Consider the following 27,766-nt stretch of genomic DNA (forward strand, 5'->3'; position numbering starts at 1 on the left):
TTTAGTATTGACAAAGATTTCTTTGAAAAACTTGGCACTTATGATGTGGATTTGATATATGGGGTGGAGAAAATCTTGAATTATCTTTTAAGGTCAGTTGATTTTTTGATTTATAAATTTTTATTTTTTTAAATTTTATTAATATTGTATGTTTTGTTTTAAAATTATTTATAACCTCTGTTTTTATATGTATTTGTTTCTTTTTTCTTTTTGATTTTAGTGACTTTAGGATATTGTTTTAACTCTTAACTCCTATGCTGTTTTCTCTCTTCCCAGTACCTCTTCATTCGTTTCGCATGTTCTTTGGGCTTTGGACATTTCATTTTCTGATTTTCTTTCCAGGTCTTTTGTTCTTGTAAACCTTTTAACATCATAAATTTGATTTTAAAAGGTGTTAATTCTACAGTGCATTCGGAAAGTTGCTGTGCACTGGGATTATGGAATTGTAATGATAAAACTTTCTTAATTATTACTTTGAATTTTTGTTTCATTATTTTATAAAAACTGATATTATAATAACTGGAATAGTTTATAAAAGATGAATAGTTTATAAACGCTGCAAATGTTTCAGTTTGTTTCCAATTACTTTAACCAGTTGTACTTGAATATCTTGCGTATATATTGTTATTGCAGTTTTTAGTTCGCCAATCGTACATGATCTGTTGCGATACACTTCTTTCACAGCCCTCCGTAGAAAGTATTCTGGAGGTCACAAATCCCTCAAAATGTTTTGTTCGCCAAAGATGTTTTATAAAAAAGTCATTGACCTGTTAGCTGTGTCGCGTGGTGCCATCTTGTTGGTCCCAACTGTTATTAATTTCCATGTTTGTTTACAGACTAATGAAGTTTGTTAAAATAGCACAGTAACAATCACTATTAATTGTATTTTCAAAAAAGATTGGACCTACAATGCGTGTTCTATTCATACCGACCTAGACTCAAATTTTTGCTTCGTGTAAAGCTTGTTTGTGTAAATGAGGGTTAGTTATCGACCACAGTAGAGTATTTTGTGAATTAATATATCCTCCCAGATGAAACCACGCTTCATCTATAAAAAAATGTAACGTAACAAATTACTTTGTAGGGGAAAACTTTCATTTCTTTCTTTGAGCTTTATGTTATAGCATCTGAAATATCAGTAGCTCCTGTTCAATTAGCTTAGGTGGTCTTCCACTTCGATCAGCGTCTTCAACAGAGCCTGTTGCATGAAATTTTTAGATAAGAGTTTGAACTGCATTGGAGTGGGAAACAGGAATATTTTTGAATACTTTTCAGAAAACTTGTGCTTCGCTAAATCAGTATACTTGTTATCTTTATGAAAGATGTGTTCAACAAGAAAAATTTATTCCTCTACCAAAAGAACCATTGTTTGTCACTACTAATGATTCTGGTAGACGAAACAATACAAAGCAAAACGAAGCACGTTCAGTCACAAATCAACAGTTGATGTCTTAGTTTATTACTAAACAACATTCAACGAACCCAACAAGCAACCAACCTAATACCAAAAAAACAGAACACACCTCATAATTCTAAAGCGTACTGGAGTACTGCAAAAAAACTTTCCGAATGTTCTGTATAAGTCTTTTTCTGATATACATTTTAAATTTTGTCCTTTTTTTAACTTCTTTAATCTATTTTACCTCTATCTCATTATATTTTCTAAGTTAACCTGTTTTTACTATTCTGACAAGCTGACCAAAGAATATAAATCTTCACTTTTTCATTGTCTGTTTTTTTTTTTATACCTTTTTCATCCGTTTTAAATTCATTTATGATTAATAATGTTTTTACTATTCCTTTTTGGCTAATATAACTATACATTACACTCTATAAGGGAAAGTATGCAAATCAGATCAAACTTTGAATGTCGTGGTTTGAACATCTTGACATTTCATATGGACCCACTTAATCAAAAAACACAATTTTAACAATGAAAGATCTATTTATAGATAAGTTGGCTTATTTTTTGCTTGATATCTTCATACTTGGTTTGGATGAAATTTGACATGATAATTTCTATATCTGTTGCAATGATACTATTTAATTTTGGTTGCTATCGGTCTCACTGGCAGGAAAATTTAGGTCTTATTAGTTAGGTATCTCAAAATTTTACAAAAGAAAATTTTTATGTATAATTTAAGTTCCCCTTAGGAAACTAAGATCGTTCAGACAGTGCTCAGTCTTATTCAGACCTCCATAAAGGATGATGAGGCCTAAGCATTCTTTTTTTTTTCTGGAAGAAAAGCAGTTAATGTTGTTATGTATGTTGTATTTTATGGTGAATGTAAAAAAAAGTCCTACATCAGCAATGTGCTATTCTCATTTGGGTTAAGTACCCTGATTTTTCTTCCTCCCAAAAAAATTTGTTGGGGATGGTGAGACGTGTGTTATTCATGTCCTTTTTTTTGCTACTTTATCACCTTTTTTCATTGATCCCTTTTCTCTTGATTTTATGAGTCTAGCAGTTCTGATCGTACTACTAGGTTTATAAGAAAAGGTTGGAACTGATTTTTTAAAGATTGATTTTAAGCAGTTTATTATAAAGCAAAGCTTCCATTGAGGCTCTCATTTTAAGAGCAAAGAGACTTAAAGGCTCTGGGGCCTGGATATGCTCAGATCCCCAATATATGAGTATGTTGGGGCCTGAATATGTTGTTGACAGCTTCACTTTTTTTACCTCTCTCTTTTTTCCTGTTTAGCCTCTGGTAACTACCGTTTAGATAATTCTTCAGAGGATGAATGAAGATGGTATGAGTGTAAATGAAGTGTAGTCTTGTACATTCTCAGTTCGACCATTCCTGAGATGTGTGGTTAATTGAATCCCAACCACCAAAGAACACCGGTATCCACGATCTAGTATTCAAATCCATGTAAAAATAACTGGCTTTACTAGGACTTGAACGCTGTAACTCTCGACTTTCCAAATCAGCTGATTTGGGAAGACGCGTTAACCACTAGACCAACCTGGTGGTTCACTTTTTTTACCTAGGCTGTTTTAAAATCTGTTTTGACATTTTAAAGACTTAAATTATTGCTACTATTTTTATTCAATCTAAATAATTATGAATCGTGAAGAAGACAACCCTTTTGTATAATGTCATTAAATGTCTATATAATATAGGGTTTTTAATTGAAAAGGTGACTCTTTTTTGTATCTGAACAAAAGAAATTTATTGCATTTATTTAAGCTGGTCAGTAGAAAATCCATTGATCAGTAAAATGTATTATTTTTATTATGGATAAGGATATTGCTATCACCTGAGGGATTCTGGGGTGGATAGGTGTCGACTGTGCTTAGTGATGCACGCCTTTTTTTTTATGTGGTTGTTTGACTTGTTTTTTTATTGCTACATAAAGGTAGATCATTCTTTTCATATTGATTTACCATTTTTTTTCTTAACATAGATCTCTTTTTCACTGGTGGTTTATTATGGTGTCTTTCAGCTGATTCTCTGTTGGATTTCCTCTTGAAATATTAAGTTTATTTTTTACTTGATCAATCCAGGAACCAGGAACCAATTAATGTGCGATATAAAAAGCTCCAACCTGGGGCTAAAGTTTAGTTTCATGTACACGCACATATATATATATATATATATATATATATATATATATATATATATATATATATATATATATATATATATATATATATGTATGCTAAAGAAATACATCCTATGTATATATCCTAAAGAAAGACAGATAATAATTAAAAAAGTTAGAGAGTTGCTTTTGGAAAATAACTATTCCAAAAGTTTTATTGATAAAATTGTGTGAAGTCTAGAATTTATAGGCTTTACAATACATTTTTTTATAAAAAAGAGAATATGAAAAAGAATATTTGGCGCTTCAATATGATCCTGATTTGTCTGAAAATATAAAAAAAATTTTTTTAAATGTACTGATGGTGGCTCACAGTAGGTACAATACAATCGGTAACATTTTTCCAAAATTAAAGGCGCCAACAAAGAAGCAAAATCTGTATAGTGGTTATTCAGCATGTTATATTGGACAAACATCCCAATATTTAAAAAAAGTATTGAGATACATAAATATAGGAAAAATGAAATTACTCCATCGAATAAGTATGAAAAAGCCAAAAAACATAAATTTGATTATGATAAAGTAAAAATTTTAGAAAGGGAACCTAATTTCGTAAAAAGAAATATATTTGAGATGATCCGCATTAAAAAGGATATAAATTCTATAAATAATAGAACGGACATATCTGATTTAAGTATTACATATGCTAATGTATTTTAATAGATTAAAATTGATTGTATTTTATTGGTTATTTGTTTATTTTGGCTTTTTTTTGTGTAGTTTAGGTTAATTAATTTAGGATTAGTATTTTTTGTTTGGGTTGTAACTTAATGTTATCATTGGAATGGTGGTGGGAGTATCTATGAAAATGATTACATTTTTAGTTGTGGGGGTTTTCTGCTTTTGTTATTTTGTTTGTTTGGTTATTGACCTAATGAATTGCATTAGAAAATTTTCTATTAATTTGGATAATTTTCTAACTTATTTAGTTTATATATATATATTTGTCTAACCAAAGAATACAGTTTAATTATTATATATATATATTTATATATAATGTGTGTGTGCGTTTTACACTCCGTATCGGAATTTGTCAAATTTTATATAGTTTTTTTTATATTTTAAAAAAACTTTGTCTGTGATATTAGTTGTAAGATTTTAGTGATATTAGTTGTAAGTTTCATTTCACATTTTTATTTTTTTTTTAACGTAGTTTTAATTTTTTATTATATAATTTGTATTAGTTTTAAGTTTTATTTAATTTTACTATTTTAGTTTTTAACCTAGTTTTAAGTTTTATGTTAGTGTTTTTATGTTTTTTAGCTTTTTTTCTTTCTATTTTTTTCTTTTAGTCTTTTTGTTATCCAAGATTGGGCCTTTTACACCCATCTCAGATCTTGTTAAATTATATTTACTTTTGTTTTTATTTTAGTTTTTACCTGTGATATTAGTTTTAAGTTTTAAATCTGTTAGATTAGGTTTTAATTTCTTCTTTTTTTTCATAAAAAAAAAAAGGACGTTTTTCGCCCTCAAAAAGAATAGTGTCATATTACCTAATTTAATTTTATTCTGTACTTGGTAGATCAAGCTATTTATTTATATTTGTAAATACATATGTTATTTGTTTTTTAATGTATTTATATTATTTTTTGTAGACATGGATGTGTGGCGGAACACTGGAAATTGTTCCATGTTCACATGTCGGCCATATATTTTGAAAACTTTCACCATACAAATGGAGAACTGGTGTTAATGTTTTGAAAAGAAATTCAATTCAACTAGCTGAAGTATGGATGGAGGAATATGCCAAATACTATTATCAGCATGTTGGAAATGACTTGGTTTGTAATTTTTAATCTTTATTTTATTTACTTATTATTATTATTTATATAAGTTTGATGACAGCTTGAACTGACCCAAAATTACCTTAAATATTGATTATTTAATATTTTTTTATCAGAAAATCTTCCTCACCATGGAGATTTTTCTTTAAATACATGAATTAAAAAATAAAAATCTGTAAAGAGCGGGAAAAGGTTTATTATTTTTAATTTATTATGAATAAATTACTTCTGAAGTTTCTTTCACAGGCATGTGCATAACCTTTAACAATTTCTTTTGATTTACATGTTTTAATGTTCACCATGTGACTGTAAAAATCTGCAGTAAATGCTGCTCAATAAAGTCATGGTGTCACTTTACTTTTATTTCTTACCACACGACTAAACTTAACTTCATAAAACCTATTTCTAAACTTATGCTAAAAAATTTATAAATTTTTTGTTACCCTGTTATTTTTTAGCAGTTTTTTTTTAAATTGTAAGAATTCTAATCCACTATGCTAAAAAATTTATAAATTTTTTGTTACCCTGTTATTTTTTAGCAGTTTTTTTTTAAATTGTAAGAATTCTAATCCACTATCTAACTATCTCCACTAAATGATGAATTACATAAATCGGTTGTAATGAACTAATAACATAGCTTACATAATTCATTAAAACTAGACTAGCAATTTTATGGTGCAATATTAAGTTATATTATAGCTTAATTATATTAGTAGTGTTAAATTGAATTGAAATTATTAAAAAAAAAAATTTTTTTTTAATTGAAAATACTTTTTTTAGGGTGAATAAAAAAAGATTTGAGGAAGAGATTAGGTTGTAAATCATTTAAATGGTATTTAGAAAATGTATATCCTGAATTATTTGTACCTGGTGATGTAGTTGCATCTGGCGAGGTATGTATTATACTATTTTTATTACTATTATTATTTTATAAATATATTTTTGTGTTTTTAATAAATTTAATTTATTATTGTTATAGATTTGATTATAGAGAGGAATTTATTTATATAAACAAGTTATCTTCAAAAATTTTCTGAAATTTTTTTTAATATTCGTGTAACCCATTTGTAGAAACGTGTTCTTCATTAATTTACCATTCTTGAATCAGCTCTAAAAGGAAAGTATTTCCCTTGAAATTCTTATCTTTTAGAGTTGAATTTATATAAGGAAATTAGTAAAAATTAGCTGCTGATCAAGTTTAAGACTTGCAGATAAGGTGGGAGTATGGTGTAGGCTCTTCAGAGTTGTTACATATATCATGCAATATACTTATTAATTGTATGAATGAATCTAACGTGAATTGTCTTATAAGAGAATTCCCACTTTTTTTGTCATATTTATTTAAAACCATTTATTCTGATTAGTTTCTATAGATAATAAGATATGTTAAGAAAAGTAATCAAATTAATATTACAAAATGTACAGTATGTTAGTCAAATTTGCATTACATAAACATGTAAGCGTTATTATTTTACAAGGAATGGAAATGCAACACCAACCATAGTTTAACATCATAAATACTTTTAATCTATTAAAGAATAATTTCCCTCTTGATAATTATTTCTAACATTAATTAGTTATTCCAGGAACTTGTAAAGTAAATGTGTGTGAATATACCTATAATAACATCTAAATAATATTATATCTATAATACGAGGTCTGTTCAGAAAATAACTAAATATTTTTGTTTACGCACCAGTAGAGATATTTAGTGACATGTGGATGGCATCATTGTGTTCCGCATAACCTCTTCTTTAATCATATGTTCGTGGATTGTTGATATTTCATTTAATTTTCATGTTATTGTTACTTGAGTGCAACATCTTTAAGTGTTAGTAGTGATTTTCGGCAGCAATGATAGAACATAATGTTTTGTGTGAAACCGGGGAAAATGTTCACAGAAACGTTTCAACTTTTGAACAAATACCGAAATGGTGATCTTACACAAATGGTTTTTATGATTTAAATGTAGTTGTCAGTTGATTGAAGATGACCCTCGACCAGGAAGGCTTTCAACTTCAACTGATAACACCCGCATTTAGAAAGTCAACAATCTGGTGGGTACAAATTTTGTACTGTCAGAGGACTTGCAAAAGAGGTTAGCATCTCAATCAGATCATGCCATGACATTTTGACTGAAAAATTGAACATGCATTGAGTCCCAGCAAAGTTTGTTCCTCTTGTTTGATGACCGAACAACAGAAAGAACATTTGTCAGCTACTTCTTGAACAAGCCGATGATGATGATGATGATGATGATACAATTCATGCAAAGGATCATAGTGGGAGACAAAATCTGAATTTACGGCTACAAAATTGAAACAAAAGTTCAATCGTCAAAAAAATCACATATTACAAAAATCGCTACTAACACTTAAATATGTTGCATTCAAATAAGAATAACATGAAAATGAAATGAGTATCAATAATCCAAAAACATGTGGTTACAGAGGAGGTTATGCAGAACAGTCACTAAATATCTCCATTGGTGCATAATTAAAGATGTTCAGTTATTTTCTGAACAAACCTCTTATTGTAGATATTTTAAAACTATTAGACGATTAGATAGATATTAAACTATTAAACTATTAGACATGCCAGTTTATAATTTTAAACCTTTGTTACAATCATAATCATGTACAGATATAATAAAAGGTGTGGCAAGCTGTTTGAGATTTACTGTTACTATATGGAGGAGTTTATAATTTATTTTAGTTTTTGTTATACTAATGTATGTAATCCAATAATCTATATGGCTACTTCTTGTGATAATATTTAATTAAAAAAGGATTCATTTCTTAATACCAATTTAGGTATACACAAGCAGGGATGCATTTAGGTATGCATAATCACAATATGTGATTGTTAACTAGATATACTTCATCCTGGGATTGTAATGATGCAGTTTAGCTGTAGATGTATACTATGAGTTATAAAGTGTGTACTCCTGCAGAATAGTAGTTATTTTGTGATCTGGTTATCAGTGTACAGAATAAACAGCACCGATAAGAGTTTAAAATAAATGATAAGAAATTTTAAAATGTTATGAGAACAAAGGAATGTATGACAAAAATTAACAACCACAATTTTTTTGTAGAATTATGTATTGAGGAAGGAATCGAAGGATAGGAAAAACAAGTTCTGATTTGGTAATATCTGAAAGAAAAGATGTTGTCTATTGCTATAATTGTTTTTATTCTTAAATTAAAAACTGTAGAGAATTTGAATTAAGTTTTTAAAAAGAGTGGAAATAAAACAAAAGAAGAAGAAATAAATATGAATTATTTTGTTACAGCATTCATCTTTTATAAAAAAAGAGAAATTAAAAATTACAAGACGTACTTAATAGATAAAACTGATACCTATAAAAAAAATCCATGAGATAGTGAGGAGGTTAGAAGATTATAAGCAAATGAAATTGCTAATTTGAGATGTCTAAAATTAATCTTCACATCTCAAATTAATCATATGAAATCATCTTAAATTAATGAAATTAATCATATTTCACATGAATGTTATTTACGTGAATACTGAAGCATGTGCAGCAGTTTTGCCATCTGTATTTGCCACAATGGCTGCAGCAAAACGCAATACAACTGAATAAAAAGCATGAACAAATAAACATTTCTAAGTACAGTTTGAAGCGGTTTCAATGTAATCAAGGAATTTTAGCACAATTTCCTATAAATCTTACCACTGAACATTGCTCTTCTGGTATACATGTTTCAAGCCAAGCTGACATTCTGTAATCAACAAAAGAGTTATATTTAGATTAATTATGATCAAACGGCTGGTTAAATGTGTTCCCAAGGTTGCCAACTTGACCCTCAAAAAGTTTCATTGTCGTTGAATGAACCATTTTTTTGTCTCATTAATTATTGAACATCCCTTGTATTACGTGAAAATTTTGAAAAGTAGATTGATACATAAGATTTGAAATGGATTGATTTCATGATGCATGAAGGTGTTTTTTTTTTGAAAGAGAATCAATCAAAGAAATCTAGAATTCTTGAAGTAAATAATTGAAAATATAGAATTCAGTTAATACTTTGAGTTAAAAAAAATTAGCATAGGAACAAAAAAATGGAACAAAGATGTACATTTGATTGGTTAAATGATAATCGAAATAAATTAATAATCAGTGTTCTTCTTCAGATCATGAATTGAGTATTTCTGTCTGTTCCAGGAATCAGATAAATTACTATGCAATCCTCTCTTGATTTACTTTGAGGCTGTTTTGGTTCCTGCCAATAACAACAACAAAATCTCCTGAGCACATTGTGAATGCTGTTTAGGTTTATTCTGTTGTTAGAATTACCTTATTACCTCCAAGTTTGCAGACTTTTCTTTCAGGGTTTGCTCTCCTAATCTCCTCTGCCCTCTTTGTCACAGGGAGTATTTTCTTTCATTTAAACCACTGACCAGTTTCACTTTTTCCTTTTAAGTCAGGTGCCCTATAATTGGGTGGGTATTACATTTAGAGACCTATCGACCCAAATTTTTTCTTTAAAGTCTATACTCCCTTCTGCACTTCTTCTTTGCTTGCAAGATGAGGTCCCTGGCTTGGAATTGGTGATATCAAAAGACACTCTTGGTCTTATGTTATTCATATTCAAGTGAGAATAAAATAATTCAATAGAATTCAAAATTAAAAAAAATTAAAAATATTTTAGATTTAAAAAAGTAAGTTGTCAGTAAAATGTTATTGGACCACTAAAGAAATCAACAGATTTTATTTTCTTTTGAAAATAAAGATTGTAGAAATTGTTAATTTGGAAATATAACTGTGATCTTTTTTTTTTATGAAAGCTAAGTATGATAGGCTTCGCTTCATTCATCATCGGTGCCAGCATTGAGGCATTCGTTATAGTGATATGAACTTCAAAATATCCTCATTATACTTCTTTGCTATCAATCCACTTTAGTGCTCAGGGATAGATTTATATTTTGTTTATTGATAGGCCTCAAAATTTGGCACCTATGTAAGGCCAGAATTTTTTTTTAAACCAGTGTATTTTTTTTTTTACACTTTGTCTAGTTTGTACATTGCCTGTAAATTTCAGTTAATTATATTTTTTTAAATGTCACTTTTAGTTTTATTATGTAAAATTCAGATCTTGTATTTAGAAATAGTGATGGAATATTTTTTAAATTATTATTCATGGTATTTTTCTGTACTATTTATCTAATATTTTTACTGTGGAGTGAACATTTATTGCTGATTATTTCTATGTAAAATAATATTTTAAGTTATATTTACTAAATAGGTGCGTAATCTTGGATATGGGGGCAAGACTTGTATTGATTCAGCAGCCAGAAAGAGTGATTTCCATAAACCAGTCGGATTATATCTGTGCCACAAAATGGGAGGAAATCAGGTGTGTGCATATTTACATGCATGTAAATGGTGATGACGATGATGCAGTTTTGATGTTTTTTTTCTCATTTAATTACTTTTTTTCAGTTGCTATAAGATGGCAGCAGTCAAAATGCATCAGCAGCATTTCTAAGTGACTCAGGAATACTCTTTATATAAATATTATAATGTGCTTAGTTGGTTGTATTTTATGTGTTTACTTTTAATACTAATAACATACAATGTGATTAATGAAATTTTACTTTCACTACAGGAGTCATTTAAAAAAAAAAAATATTTAAATATTTTATTTTTATAATTTTCCTTCAGAAATGAAATAATGATATATAAAAAATGTTTGGGACTTATAGAACAAATTAATTGTTTTATATGTTATTTGATTTTTTTTTTAAATCGGCCCTGGAACTATAAGTATTTTCTGAGAAAATTGTTATAAAACTTAAAAATTGATTAAAATAACAGGTATTTAAATTGATTATTAAATTTGATTAATTTATAAATAAATTACTGAAATTTATGTTGGTCTTTATTCTAAGAAAATTGATATGTAAACAAAATCAAATGAAAAACAAATGCAGATAATACTTTTATTTAGCATACTGATCTAAATTTGGGAGAATGTGTTTAAAAAAAATATTAAAATTATATTATTGGGTGTTTTATTAGTAAAAGAAAAGTATCTATCGTACTTTCACCGAATAAATATCTATTAGTAAATTATCTTCACTGAATGTAATGTAATATCTCTATGTTAACTTACATTTTTACAACTACATCTTATTCATGTATAAATAAATCTTTTATTATAATTAGACCTTAATATAAAGATAAAATTAGGAATGAGTAGATTTGCCAACACAGATACATGCTGGGAACTGTCCCAGCATTTGCCTAGATGGATCAAGGGAGACCATGGTAAAACCTTAATCAGAACAGAATAAAAAAAATATATAAGCAGTTATAAAATAATAAAAAATATTCGTGATCAAAGTCCATATAAATAAATTAAAAATTTAAATGCTTGAAATAATATTAAACTATTACAAAATAGAAAATTCAGATGGTTTTAATGAAAGTTATTTGAGCACATATTATAATGTACATGTTAAATAGAATATACAACATTCAAATTTTTTTAAATATTCTAATTAACCCTTTAAGAATCAGACTATATTTGGAGATATTTTTAAAAAATCCCATGCTTAAATGATTTTTTTTTTGTCTTCAGTCATTTGACTGGTTTGATGCAGCTCTCTAAGATTCCCTATCTAGCGCTTGTTGTTTCATTTCGATATACTCCCTACATCGTACATCCCTAAGAATTTGTTTTACATATTCCAAATGTTGCCTGTCTGCACAATTTTTTCCTTCTACCTGACGACTATTCCAGGATGCCTTAATATGTGGCCTATAAGTCTGTCTTTTCTTTTAACTATATTTTTCCAAATGCTTCTTTCTTCATCGATTTGCCGCAACACCTTTTCATATGTCACTTTATCCACCCATCTGATTTTAACATTCTCCTATAGCACCACATTTGAAAGCTTCTAATCTTTTCTTCTCAGGTACTCCAATCATTCAAGTTTCACTTCCATATAAAGCTACACTCCGAATATATACTTTAAAAAATGTTTTCCTGATATTTAAATTAATTTTTGATGTAAACAAATTATATTTCTTATTGAAGGCTCATTTTTTCCACTGCTATTTAGCATTTTATATCGCTCCTGCTTCGTCCATCATTAGTAATTTTACTTTCTAAATAACAAAATTCTTCTACTTCCATAATCTTTTCTCTTCCTATTTTTACATTCAGTGGTCCATCTTCATTATTTCTACTACATTTCATTCCTTTCATTTTGTTCTTGTTTATTTTCATGCGGTAGTTTTTGCGTAGGACTTCATCCATGCCATTCATCGTTTCTTCTACATCTTTTTTACTCTCAGCTAGAATTACGTTATCATCAGCAATTCGTAGCATCTTTATCTTTTCACCTTGTACTGTTACTCTAGATCTAAATTGTTCTTTAACATCATTAACTGCTAGTTCTGCGTAAAGATTAAAAAGTAACGGGGATAGGGGATATCCTTGTCAAACTCTCTTCTTTATTACGGCTTCTTTCTTATGTTCTTGAATTATTACTGTTGTTGTTTGATTCCTGTAAATGTTAGCAATTGTTCTTCTATATCTGTATTTGAACCCTTATTTTTTTTAAAATGCTGAACATTTTATTCCAGTCTTAAATTATTTTTGGTAAAAAAAAACTGAACATTTTATTCGAGTCTTAAATTATTTTTGGTAAAAAAAACTGCACAGTGTCTTATGGTGACTTGCTGTAAACTTGTGGTCAAAATTTATGAATCTTTTTATTATTGATACTTATTAGCTTTTTTTAAATTGTTGGAAAAGCAACTAGAAATATTTTTTATGGTCATATCTTATTCAAAAAATTTTCTAAAGATTAATGAACCCAAAAAAAATAAATAAAAAATAAATGAAAAAATTAGTTTCAAGTCACAACTTGAAAATCAAGAAACTATTTTACTATAGGAATCATGACTTTTAGAATTGTTGTACTGTTTTGTGTTAAACCTGAAAATTTCATGATTTTTGTCAAGAAATTGATAAATTTTAGTCAAATTTGTAAATTTTGTTTAGAAATTTTTACTTTTTGTTAAGTTTTTAGAACTGTCTGTACACAAATCACTATCAGGTTGAACATTCTTAAGTTCCCAATCAATTTCACTCGGTGATCAAAATGTATCTCACATTTTGCCTATTATAGCAACTCGTTAATAAATATTGCCTGAAAAAAGAAAACTAAACACTAAGATGAAATAAGTATAATATTACGATTTGAACATCACAAAAAACTAAAAACAATAAGCATGCAATGTTCTCGGCTCATCTACGTACTATACAACATGTCAATAAATACAGGATTGTAAAAAAACAAAATAAATAAAATAAAGCATTCCTTTTCACACTGAACAAAATGTGGTTTCATGGCTGACTAAAAACAATAACAAAGAATGACATTTACGTATTACGCAACGAACAATTGAATGTTCTGTAAAAATAAAAACATTAATAGCTGTTCAAAATAATTATTTTTGTTTACAATCTGAATATTAATTTTTATATGTGACTTTAAACAACAACAAACGTACCCTCTATCAAGTGGACTGCCATGTCTCCATGATAACCAAACATGCGATCTGTCCAAATGTTATTTTGACAAAATTTTGCCAGTCATCTTTCTTGCATAAAATAAGATTGAGGCAAAATTGTCAGTTGGTCTTTTTAACATAAAACTGAACCTGACAAAAAAAAAACGTGCAGTGGTCTTCAAAGGACTATGTTGTCAACATGATAATAATATTTTTGTAAAAGAAAAAAAAATTACTTTTATAAATTGGTTGTAGATGTTTTTAAAGATGGTTCAGAAATTTATTAAAAATAACAGAAACTTATGCCTTTTCTCATAAGCCAAAGTGTTATGTTGAGTTATATGAAAACACTTCCTTTTGTCTGATTAGATTAGAACTGGATAATATTATTTTCTTAAAAATAAGTGATCATTCTTTTTTTAGCAAAGATTGCTTATATTTATAAATATAAGCAAAGGATAAGTTGAACAATTTTAATTTTCTAAATAAGGGACAACACACACTTCTTCATACTTATGGACCCTGATGATTTGACTGCACATTTGCATCTTGAAAATTCATTGTGACTTTTTTGAGTGAGGCTCAAGAGATAATATTATACTTTAGCGTGAGATGTACGTAACCTTAGCATTTTTTTAAGGTGTTCAGATACTAAATGTTACTTTACACTTTACAATTGTTATTATGGATTACTTAATATAGTTTTAAATATTAAAGCACACTCAGTGCAACTGGAGTCTTTGTAACTGCATCTGAAGGGTCAATATGTGGAAAAAGGGAGCAAGGAAGAAGAAGGATTAAGTTAATCAGATGAGGTAAGGATTGTAAACTATAAGAGAATGAAGGAGAAGGCTTGAAACAGAAATGGTTGGAGACAGCAATGGATTAAGGGACCTTCCACTAGGCAAAATACCAAATAATGATGATGATGATGATAAACACAAATTGGATAAACTCAATCAAATATGACGATTCATTTGAACTTAATTACAATTGTACTATTAAAAATAATTTTTCAGTTCATTTTCATCAATATTTGTATTTAAATGTATTTAGGTTTAAACCAATTATTATTCTTGGCTGGTTAAATATTTATTAATAATGTTGATTTTTGTTTTGATTTATTTATATCAATTGTCTTAGAATTAAAATCGGATAAATTTTGTTAAAAAGTTTATTTATTTGTAATTTAACAAATTTAGTGAAAACTAAACAACATGTTTTTTTTCTAATACAAAAACTTCTAAGTATTAATAAAAATTTTTAGTTAAGCTCAAAATTTTGTTTTACTATAATTTTCTTAGAAACTATATTAGGTATAGTTATGGGACTATTTAAAAGAATCATTCAAATATCGGAATAAAATCATTAGGTTTGCCATTTATTATATGTTTCAAGAATTTGAATCTAGCATTATTACTTTATCTTTAGACTAGAATTAGGGTGAAAAGTTTCAATAGCTATGCAAGCTTTTTCAAACATATTTTTATGCGATGAATTTTTTACTTCAAATGATTTCCATGAATGCATTCTTGGAATGGATGTAACATTTCATGAATCATATGTATATATAATATATATGTGAGGTGTGTTCAAAATAAAAATCTCTGGTACAATTATTTTATCGGTATAAAAAAACACAGAAAAAATTCCAAATTGTTTACACTTCCTGGTAGTTAGTCACTTCACATAAGATCCTACAGATCCAAATAATTTTATATATATTTTTTTGTAATCTCTCGTAATTCCTAACTTCTTTTACTTTGAATATCTTCTAGCTCTTCTATAAAGGGCACTAGGAAAGTTTTGCAATATATCCTTATTTTTTTTATAATTCTTTAAAATAATTTCTACCACACATTACACAATTTTCCACCCTTTGTAACCAGTCTTCAAAGAAACCCTAAAATGTTTCATCAGTGATCTGAGCACACTCATTGTCCCAAGCCCTTAGGAGGTCATAATCGCTCATAAAATTCCCTCCCTTTCAGTCAATTTTTCACTAATGGCAGTTGGGGGGGGGGGGGGACAGAGCACTCACACAGAGTGAGGTCAGAACTGAAGGGAGGATGCTCTAACAGTTTTATTCCAGTTCTGGACAAATGTTCAGAGCAAACTTTGGAGTGGTATGCTGGAGGGTTATCATAGTGAAGAAACAATGTGTCCATCCTTGAGTTTGGATGCAGATTCTTGAGAGCTTTGTCAATGTTAGACAGGCTTTCTCTGTTACTAATTCCCTGTAACTATCTTCTAAATTTCTGACACAACATAATCTAATATTCTTATCACACTTAAAATTAAAGCCTTCTTCACCAATTGGATTTTTCAACAACCATGGGGGGGTTCTCTTCAACTGTCAACCCTTACACTTTGTTCTGAGCCTTGGTTGCGCCATCATTATAGTACAGCCAAGTTTCATACTGTCACAAGTAATGCTTAACTGTGGACTCGGAGGTTAAACAAAAAAAAAAAAGAAAAAAAAAGAGGGTACAAAACTTTCTAATCTGAATGTAATCTCACAAAATGCATGAACTGCTGATGTATTAATACCTAAGGACATTTTTAATTGGTGATAGACCACACACCTGTCTCAAGCATTTTTCGTATTGCAGCAATGTTTCCCTCTGTCACAGACAAATATGGTCGACCTGACCTTGAAGTGTCCTTCAGGCTGAAATTTCTTCTTTCAAACTCTCTGTACCATCTAAATATTGTAAAAGAGGGCAGTCTTCTCCAAGCACAGGAGTCATTTCCTCTAAACACCTATCAACACTTAACCTACAAATAAAATTGCTCAGAATTCAGTATTCGACCACAGCGACATTACTATCTCTTTTCACAAACATAGCCAAAAAACAAATGACATTAAGACAGTAACTAGAGTGGATACAGTGCAGGTTAGGACCTGTAAACACGCACTAATTTGTGATTTGTTCCTTCATATTTCAAAACTTTTCTGGTGGCCTTTGTATATGCAGAAATGTTTTCTTTTCTATGAGATAGTTTGTTGATCGTTTTTCTGCTCATTTTGCATCAAATGATATGAAGTGCAATAAAAATATGTTGAAAAATTTGGGGTGTATTATGAATATACTTCACATATTTATTATAGCTTTTTGTTTTTTGTTAGTGGTTAGTTTGTTTTTTTATTTATTTATTTTTTTTTTTACTATTATTGTGATGTGTTATTTTTATGTTGTTGTTTTTATTAAGATCAATAATGAAATCTCAAACATGTGTATTGATTCGGCATGTAAACCAAAAGATCTTCATAAAGCTGTCGGTTTATGGACATGTCATAAACCTAATCAGGTAACAGTTATAAAAATAAATGTGTTATTGATCTTGATTGATAACTTCTTTTTTTTGTTCTATTGCGTATGCATTTTTTTTTTAACTAAGTTTTGTTATTTAATTTATTAATATTGCTTTGTAAGATAACATGTAACATGCTGTAACATTGAAACATTTTTTATTATTTTTTTTTTAGCTATTTTTAAAATAATTTAACACAATAACATATTGCTTTTTAATAATTTATTTTTAACCATTACTCGTATAGTATTAATTAATTGTGTGTAATATACATAATACTTGGAAGCAAATTAATGAATGTATATAAAAGAAAAATTAGAATTTTTTTAAAGTAATTTAATTTTAATGTTCTTTTTTGCTATATAAATATATCATTTTTTTCTAATTGCATCCAGTTGTGATTCTTCTAGTAATGAATGTAAAAATGAACCGTATACAAAATCATAAAGTAATTTATTTTTTATTTAATTTTCAATTCCTAATTTGTTTGTTGCAATATGTTCAACTTATGAACAATAAATAATCAATGGCTCAATGAGATGAGATGAGATGAGAATGATATGTAAATCAGATGTATTCTTATACAGACTCAGGCCAACCATTCTTGAGATGTGTAATTAATTAAACCCCAGCTACCAAAATACATCTTTATCTATTGTCTAGTATTCAAATCTGTATAAAAGTAACTTAACCTTTATTAAGATATTAGGGTTTTTTTACATTTGTAACATTAGTATATATTTTGTACATCCATTATCTTTTTTACGGATTTTATAAACTGATTTAAAGAAAGGAGAGGAGGTTCTCTATTCAGCAAGTATAGTTTTAATTCTTTTTTTACTTTCCTGGTGAGTACAGCTAGAATAGCTACATAAAGGGGAAAATATGGTACGCATGACAAAATTTGGGTATAAAGTTATTTACAAATCTGTACTATGTTTTAGGGTCCGACCAATTCATGTAGATCAAAAATATGCGTACGTATGTCAGTCATACTTCTTTTGGCCTTATATTTCAGAATTGACAAACATATTTTCTTAAAATTTGGATCAAATTTCTGTATAGGGGCATTGATCACATTAATTTTTATTTTAAAATTTGTCATGTGGATGGGGATATTGTGAAAAAATCAATTTTGATTTTCTTCAGAGACATTTTAGAAAAAAACCTTAATTTTGCAAATTTGTTACATATAAGTAATACAAAAAAAATTTTCTCAAAAAAAGTATAAGATCAATTTCCTTCAGATCCTCTCCTATTTCTCTGATCCATCTGCATCCTGTCTTGGTGTTTTTTGAGTCGAGATTGTACTGTGCAAACTGTTTAAGAAGCCTCTTAATCTTGCATCCTCACGATGCGTCCAAAAAATCCTATCTAGTCAACTCTTACTCATGGGTTCTAACTCTTTATACAGGACTTTGTTGGGCACGATTTACCACCGCCCGTCTTTCTGGTATTTTTTGTTGATGCAGATTCTTCCAATTCTTTGTTCAATATTCTGGGGTCTGTCAGTCTTTGATTGTTCATTCAGGTGGAAGAATTTTTCCACTGCGTATGTGGCTTCCAGTTTTATAACTGTGTTGTATTGTCATATTTTTGCATTTATGGATAGACTTTTTTACTGTAGTGTACCAGGTTAATTTTTGTGATTTAGGTAGTTGGTTCTTGTTTTTTTTCTAAATTTAACCCTGCCTCCTGGAACCGGATCTGCAATTAAGCATTAATACGGTTCTGGGAAGTGCCTTCACCTCTAATTGCCAGGTGAGGGAAATGCCAGGCCCAGCTATGCCATTCCCAGCCTCCATCATCTAACAAGCAAGACTCTGTCCTTTGCGCTTCACTTCTAATGGGGACCCCCCAAAGGAGTGTCCCTGCCAGGACTTAGTCCTTTAGTCAGGGGCTCGAGAATCCCCACATTTCATCATCACCACCCACCCGTGCAAGCAACGGTGAATGGCAGCTTTGTACAGAGCTGTCTCTCACCCCCTTGCTTCCTGATATTTAATTTGAAGTATTCCTGACACAAAATCCATCACAGAGCTTCTTGTTTGGATTGAAATTTTTTTCACTAAGGTTGTTGGTTGTGTATTTCTCTGAGTAATTTAAATTAGGTTACTATTTTGACTTTATTAGTGTTTATGTTTACTTATTTCAATTGCGATGGTTTTTCGGAGACACAATTTCTGTCTTGCATTTTGAGGTAAGTTTTATTTGCAATTTTTTGAAGTTCTAATATCTGTGTTTTAACTTCATCAATGTGATTTGTCAGCGAAACCAAGACTGTCGTTTTGATTTTTCGGCCTATATTTACTTTTGGGGGCATTTTTGAGCCAGTCCCTCATTATTATTTCCAGAGCAAAGTTGAATAGTAGCAGTGAGAGACCATTGCCTTGGGGCAGTCCTGTTTTGATTTCAATTAGTTCTGAGAGTTCACCTCTGAATTTCACTTTTGACTTACATACAGTCATATGCTTTTGTGAAGTGTACAAACATTATCACCATGTCTATACTTTTTTTCTGTTGTAATCCATTATTAGCTTGAGAGTAATCTGGTCTGGACAGCTCCTACAGAGTCTGAAACCTCCATGGTATTTTAGTTCTTTCTCAAAGTGTAAACCGATCATGTTGAGGATGATTCTTGAAAAATGTTTGTTGCTTCTAGGAGTGAGGGTTGTGTCTAACCCTAACAACTAGTTAGGGTTTTTTGTCTGCATTTTTGTTTAGCGAGTGGATGAGGGCTGTCATCCAATGTTCTGATAGTTCTTTCATCCTGATGTTGACAAGCTGTTGATGAATGGCAGTTTTTGCTGGTCTTCCAGATCTCTACAAAGGTCTTGTAATATTTTTACATCCTTGTATGAAGTAAAGGAAGTATTGTGATCACAAAAATTTCGGTTTTCAGATTTCAAAGAAATATCCGTTTGACCAACCCTCAATCCATTTTGACTAGTTTCGGCGTGATGTCTCTATGTTACGTATGTATCTCGCATAACTCAAAAACGATTAGCCGTAGGATGTTGAAATTTTGGATTTAGGACTGTTGTAATGTCTAGTTGTGCACATCCTCTTTTGATTGTAATCGAATGAACCAGAAGTGTCCAAAAAAACCCAAAATAAAAAAAAAAATTGGATTTTGTACTTTTTTTAAATGCAGTAATAAGCCTTCATTGAGAGCTTCTCAACAGTATATCATAAATGGTACTTATTTTCATCAGTTCCAGTGTTATAGCCAAATAAAATTTTAATTAATGAATTATTTGGATCTTACAAGGGGAAGTATATCGATTAGCATCAAACTTCGTCTCCTTTTTTTAACTTTATTTTTTTAAATTTAAATGTATTGATTTGTTAATAATTATTAACATCTGATAATAAAAAAAGTTTTACAATAAATAATAATTAAATGACAATAAAAAAAGAGTATGTAAATATATCAGACGTTATTAATAAAATAAAAGTTTATGTACTTTTCATTTAAAAAAAAAATGTGTATACATAATTTAATAGGCATACAAGAAAGTCATGTGGTGTTCATATCAGATTTTTTCATATAACTTCAGTTAAAAAGTATAATTAAAAAAAATACAGGATACATAGACAGTTTTTCAGCCTTTCTTTTGTCATAATTATTGTCTAGAATTGTGTTTTTATTATATTATTCTAATAATCAAAGTAATTTCAGAGGAAAATTAGGGAAGAATAGTTTTGGAATTTCAGAGAAACATAGCCCTACATTTTTTTTTGCTGTATGTTTACACTGTTTTTCTATATTCCTTCTTTTTTTATCAATTTGAGTAATATATATAATGCATAATCCTGCATTCATGAGGATAATAATGAGGATAGTAATACTGAATGTGACTTTAACATCACACTCAATATTTTGTCTCTGAATTCTTTTTTCTTATTTTGAACTTTACATGTATTTCTTACGAATGGGCTTTCATTCATTCTAGTAGTGTTTATTGTAGTCCATTTTTATTTTAAATAAAAATTATTTGCCATTTATCATAATTCCGTATGCCATATATGTCTATTTTTCACATCGCATTCTTCTAGTTCTCATTTATTCGTTGCTTTAGCTCACAGATTCCACTTTACCTCACAACTTTGGTTGTCTTCTGTGCCACTTATGAGGTACCCAATAATGTAATGTAACAGGTATTCAATCTTCTCATCTACCATATATATCTGTAAAACTTTAACTGTTTTTTTGTTTTCAATTGCATCCACAATCTTGTCACTCATCTTAATTCTTTCTCTGACAACCTACTTGTAGCCGATTCCTGGTGAGGTATTAACAACTATTCCTAATTTCGACAGCTGACAAAGGTTTTTTTTTAATTTTTTACTATTTTTACTAAGCTCCTGCACTTCAGAAGCATATGTCATTATTTTATATTGTAGACATTAGCAGTTTGACCCTTTGATTCTGTCTGATTTCTTTAAAAAAAATCAATAAGTTAAAAACTTTTTGTTTTGACTATAAATGTACCATATTTTGGAAAAAAAGTTTTATTCGACTCAGAACTTTCTTTATCCAGCGTAAATATCATTGTCCTTCTGTTCTGTTAAATATTTGAAATTGCAGGTGTTCTAATAACATTTTCTTTTTAATTTTGATGTAAACTTGTCACTTTCCATAAACACAAGTACTTTTAAATAAAATATGATCATTTTATTAAATTATATTTTAGTTTGAATTGACTTCAATGATCAAGTCATTTTATAAACTAATACATAAACGTAACATTTTTATGTTATGACATAATGTTGTTATAACATTGTGATACAATACATAAACAAGAAATGTTTTCATAAATATTATTATTATTATTATCTTTTACGATCGCACAGGATCACAGTCAATTATCCAAGTCTCTTCGATAGGAATTTTTGGGCTTTGCAGTTCTCCCAGTACTCTTTCATTCTTTCCAATTTCCGTGCCCTTTCAGGTGTTGAAATATTTATGTTGTGTATTTCTTTCATGTGAAGTGAGTGTTTTTATCTGTGATTTTTTAATTTAATTTTATCTTGTCTGTTTAGTGTAAGGTCAATTTCCTTCAAATCCTCTCTTATTTCTCTGATCCATCTGCATTCTGTCTTGGAGTTTTTTTGAGTTGAAATGTATCAGTGATGGGTTCTAACTCTTTACACATGACGTTGTCAGGCACGAACCATCACCTTTGTTTTGTTAGTACCTTCTTTCTGGTACTTTTTGTTGATGCAGATTCTTCCAATTCTTCTTTCATTTTTCTGGGTCTTTGATTGTTCATTCAAGTAGAAGTGTTACTGCTGCATTTGTGGCTTCCGGTTTTATAACTGTGTTGTATCTCATTTTTGCGTTTATGGATATTCCTTTTTACTTTAGGTGTACCAGAATAATAGTTATTGTGGTTTAGGTAATTTGTTCTTGTTTGGACTGAAGTTTTTTTCATTTAGGTTGTTTGTTATTATTTCTCCAAGTCAGTTAAATCGGGTTACTATTTTGACTTTACTACATTTATGTTTACTTCTTTTAATCATTTTGGTTTTTGGAGCATAATTTTTGTCTTTTTGAATGATATTTTGAGGCCAATTTTTTTTCAATCTATTAAAGTTCATATATCTGTGATTTACCTTTGTCGATTTCATTTGCTTATCAGAGCCAAGTATTGGCGAAATCAAGACAGTTTGTTTTGATTTTGGTGAGAGCCCATCACCTTGGCATAGTCCTGTTTTGATCTCAAATCGTTCCGAGAGCTCACCTCTGAATTTTACCTTCATTTATTGTTTGTTCATAAATATTATATATAAAAGTTAATTTCCATGTAAAATATAAAAGAGTATGTTAAAAAAATATATAAGCACAGGATAGATGATGAATTAGAAGGAGTTTACTGTTACAACAACAATAATAAATATAAAAAAAACAATCTTACTTGAATACATTAATGCATTTTTTTGGGAAGTATAAATTTAGTGAATTCATTATCATATATGTGGATCACAGTGTTCAGTGGCCATCTTAAAAATATATGTTGGCATCCCAGTATATAACAGTATGTTTGGCTCAGTGTGGAAGGCAACTTCCGCTTTCTTAGTACGCCTGGGATGAGATTGTTTACTTGAGAATGACTATGCCTGTTTAAAGAGCGGTATTTATAAGTTACGAGTAACATGCTTAGTCACCTACTATAACCTTTTTGGTATGGCACCTAATATAAGAGGTTTGTTCAGACAAGAAATTAAAGTTTTTGAAATAGCATGTCGATGTGTGGTTTGATTTTTTGATAGTGGTGATGAATAGTGGAGTTTTTTAAAAATAATATTTTGTTTGCTGTGCATCATTCTGTATTGTTTGACGACTAGGTAAGAGAGTTTGTTTCACTTTTGCTGCAGTTTTTTGATGTAAAAAAATGAAGGTTCTTGAAGAGTACTGTATTTAGGTGAAATTAACTCTGGAAATTATTTAAGAAGCTTTTGGAAAAGAATTATGAATTGTATGTATTGTTGTGATTGTATGTTATTTTAACATCTTACGTTAATCAAATGTGTGAAGGTTATAGTAGATGAGAATGGTGTATCATTTGAATCAGTTTTGAGTTTGTTCCATTTGAACATACATCAATAAAATTTTTATTTTGAATTAAGAAGAAACCTAAATCGTGAATGAACAAGAAATGCATGTATTATTAGGTTAGAATCTTTTCAAAACTAAACAATTAAGTATGTATTACAAAGTTACTGATTTTATCATTAAGTTAAAGAAGGGAATTTGATCAAAAGAATTGTAAAAAAAAAAGGAAAAAGATTGTTGAAGTAGGAAAGTCTGTTAGAAATCGAAAATTTGCTATTGTCAAAGGATTAAGAAACCATAAATTTCATTAAGGAAAAAAGGAAACATTATTTTTAACAAAATTCAGCTAGAAAATGTGTCTATTCATGTTAATCAATAGTGAGAAGAAAAATGATGTCGACAAACTTCTTATAAAAATACTTGGTGAGAACCGGGCTGGTAAGCCCAGTGAACGATTAAAGTGATACAAAGAAATAATTTTTGGTCATCCAACAGCTGATGAAAAACTGTCTAGATTGTGATTGATGTGATATGCACATTTAAAACAAAGATTTTGAGGAATTGTTTGGCCTATTATTCTAAAACTTAGGACATTTTCTTGCCCTTCATTTTTATTTTTTTCATACGCAAATAATATGAATTGTTTTACAGGCCTGTTTGATATAATTTATGTTTTTACAGAGTTTTTTGAATAGTATTAAAAATGTACTACCTAATAAACAACATTTTCAAATTAAGTTTGGCCTAATGCATTTCATTCAAAATGTGTTTTACCCAACTTCTTTTATTATTTTCCCAGATTGCTTTTAAATTATTAAACTATTAAAATTATTAGATTCACTAACATACTTATATGACTACTTCTTATGTTATTTGTTTACAGGTAATAGATACTTCATTGAAAGACAAAACATTTTTACAGCTTAATTTTAACATGAGAAAATTGAAGAAGATTGTTTACAAACATAAAATTGGAGGAGATTGAATTAACTGAGTTTTGTGAATAAAATATTTCCATTATGTTGCAATTTATTTGGTTAACATAACAGTTATTTATATTTACTAGCCTGTAATTTCATTATTAAAAGTAGTTGATGTGGAAAAATTAGTGTTATTTATGCTTTTGCATTGAAGAGTTTTTGTTATTCCGAAAGTTAATTCCTATTAATGTGGCAGATCGGTGATATTTTTGGCAGTTGTTAAAACAGACAGTGTGAGAATGAGCTTTGTTGTGAAGGACTAAATCAATCTTAGTTTTCTCCTTCTTGCAGAATATGTTGCTTAATTCTTTTCTTTTTTTAACATTATTAAATAATGTTTCCCATTAACAATTTCTTAAATGAAAAGGAAGACCAAGATAAATAGTGGCTGTTCTTAAATCCTTTGGTTAGAGAAGAAAATGTTACTTTTTTAATATTCTAAATTTCTATTCCACACTCTCATTTTATACTACTCAAGATTACAATGGTGGATTATATTTCCTCAGGTTAAATTAAGTTTAAGTAGATTTTTCACATTTTTGAAATATTGAATCCAAGTAATGTTTGTTAAATGTAAATATCTTTAACACTACAAAAGTGAAATGACATTTTTTGTACTTCAACATTTTATAGCATTTAATATAATATGTGCATTGAAAATAATCATCCATGTGATATATTTCTACATTGTTCCTATGAAATTACTAAATTTTTTATACATCTGTATGCATTAACTTGTAAAACTAACAATAAATACCATAAGTAAGTGCTTTCATCTATTTGAAACAAATAGATAATATTTTTGCTGAAAAATTATATTTAATTTCTTTTTTGAGTGATATAAAAATTTATAGAATGCTGTGAGGACAGTTGGTTTGAGAACATCCTCTTATTTTTGAAAATGTTAAAAATCATATGAGAATGAATTAAAATATCTGGTCATGATCACAATGGTTGTTGAACAGAACTTCCTTCTAGGAGGCATTAAAAAAATTAAAATTGGGTTGTCGATAGGCAGATTAATGTGTATTGCATTGTTAATTGAACTTCATCATTCCCTGCCACATAAAATTTTTCCTTTCTGCTCTCCTGACAAACTTGTAATATGTTTTGGACTTTAAATCTCCTTCCTTTTACGATGACACTAGCAGTTATCTATAAAAGCATTTTATCAAATTGTAAAGTAGTAAATATCTTATTATTACCTTTGTAAACGATTATGCATATATTTTCATTTGGCAGTCCAAGTACACCGTGAATATCTAGTGCATCGTACTGGGAATGTTGTTTCACATTATGTAGTCTGGTCGTAAGTCTATTATTAATTTTTAGTGTTAATCTTTTATCAGTTAGCTCCTGCACCTCAATCATAGCTTTATCATTTGCAAACTAATAAAGTCCCCTGAAATATGTAAAATAAATCAAAGTAATCATGACACAGTTTTAACTTCTGATAAAGCTAATAGATAACATTACTAGAAGTTATAGCTAGCTATCTTTGTGTTATCAATCTGTAAGTTGTTTTGCAGTGAGTTTCCAGAACCTCTTTTATGGTCGACCTGTGACTGTACAGACTAAACTTCATTTACATTCATACATATCAACCTCATTCATCCTCTGAAGTAATAACTTATGGTGGTTCCGGAGGTAAACAGAAAAAAAAGAAAGAAAGCCCCATAAGGCGCTAAATTTCAGCATGGAAGGGATGTTTTGCCGTGACATTGAGTTCCCAGAAATTACAGAAGAGTTGCTACTGCTGTCAGTCATGTCTGTCTAGAACGTTATGAAGGAGAATGGTGTTGATGTGCCAACATCCTTTCTTTTTCTACTCTGACTGAATAAAAGTTGGTTACCTCTCTGTCCATGTGCAATTATGTATACCAAACCCCAGACATTGTTTCAGTGTCAGGAGTTTTTTCAGAACAAAATTGATTAGATGAAGGAACAAATTTTTGCGCATTGCAGATGTACTAGACATGATGATAGTACATGAGCTGAAATAGAAAAATGTTTAAATGTGTAGGTCCACATTTGGCAAGGTCTCGATTATATTCCCCTTATAAGGAAGAAAAGCCTGTATTAAAGATCTGTACTGAGCACAAATTGTCCTTTTCTGTGGCTCATGAGGAATACAGAAAATCACCCAGCATGAGGAATCTTGTACAACCTGGTGTTAGTCTCTTCCAGGCTCTCTCTAACAATGTACAAAAAGAGAATGAATACTCATTGTAAAAAAAACTAACCAAAATGGTAAAGGGTCTTTTAGACTAAGTAAAGTCCCACACATCTGCTATTGCAACATTGAGCACAGGCAAGGAGAATGGTTACTTCTGCTACTAAGACCAATACTGGTTTACTGAAAACGACTTCAATCAATCGCTATCATATAAAATTCAATACACCAATTAACACAGCAAACAACCATGATCTTTGTGAAGGGATCTATTAAAACATTGCCTCTTTTCCCAGAGAAAACAAAATGCATCTGCTTTTCTCGGTTGAGGGAAGATGTTGACCTCATCTGTTTTTATGTGGTGAACCATGCACCTAGATAAGAATTTTAAGATTTTGTTTTGACCAGTGATTGTCACATTTAAAGGAGCTGAAGGTAAAATATGTAAAAATGCTAGACATGCTGAGACTTCTGTCTAATATTCATTGGATGGCTGATCAAGTATGAATGTTATGATTCTACCAAGGTCTGGTCCGTCCCTGTGTGGCTTATTTGTCTGCACTAGCCACCGCTCGAACGAGAATGCTCACTGCAGTCCATTATTCATTTGCCCATTGTGCTACTGGTGTGTTTGGTTCAAGCACTGTTGTATGTATTTTAGTGAACAGTAGTAAGCCAACTCTTTGGTATACACAAGCTGAATGATGTGCTCCCACGTAGCTTAAATTAAAGTGCAACCAAATTATCCAACTCCTTTGACATGGTGTTCTCCATCCCACATCGTAATCAAGATGAGGAACA

General features: G+C 29.5%; 1 pseudogene; it reads left to right on the top strand.

The window, feature by feature from the left end:
- LOC142331668 (putative polypeptide N-acetylgalactosaminyltransferase 9) lies at positions 1–24,898 on the top strand (annotated as a pseudogene).
- Positions 24,899–27,766: the final 2,868 nt, after the last annotated feature.

Source organism: Lycorma delicatula, chromosome 10 (assembly GCF_047948215.1).
Source record: "Lycorma delicatula isolate Av1 chromosome 10, ASM4794821v1, whole genome shotgun sequence".
NCBI classification, from domain to species: domain Eukaryota; kingdom Metazoa; phylum Arthropoda; class Insecta; order Hemiptera; family Fulgoridae; genus Lycorma; species Lycorma delicatula.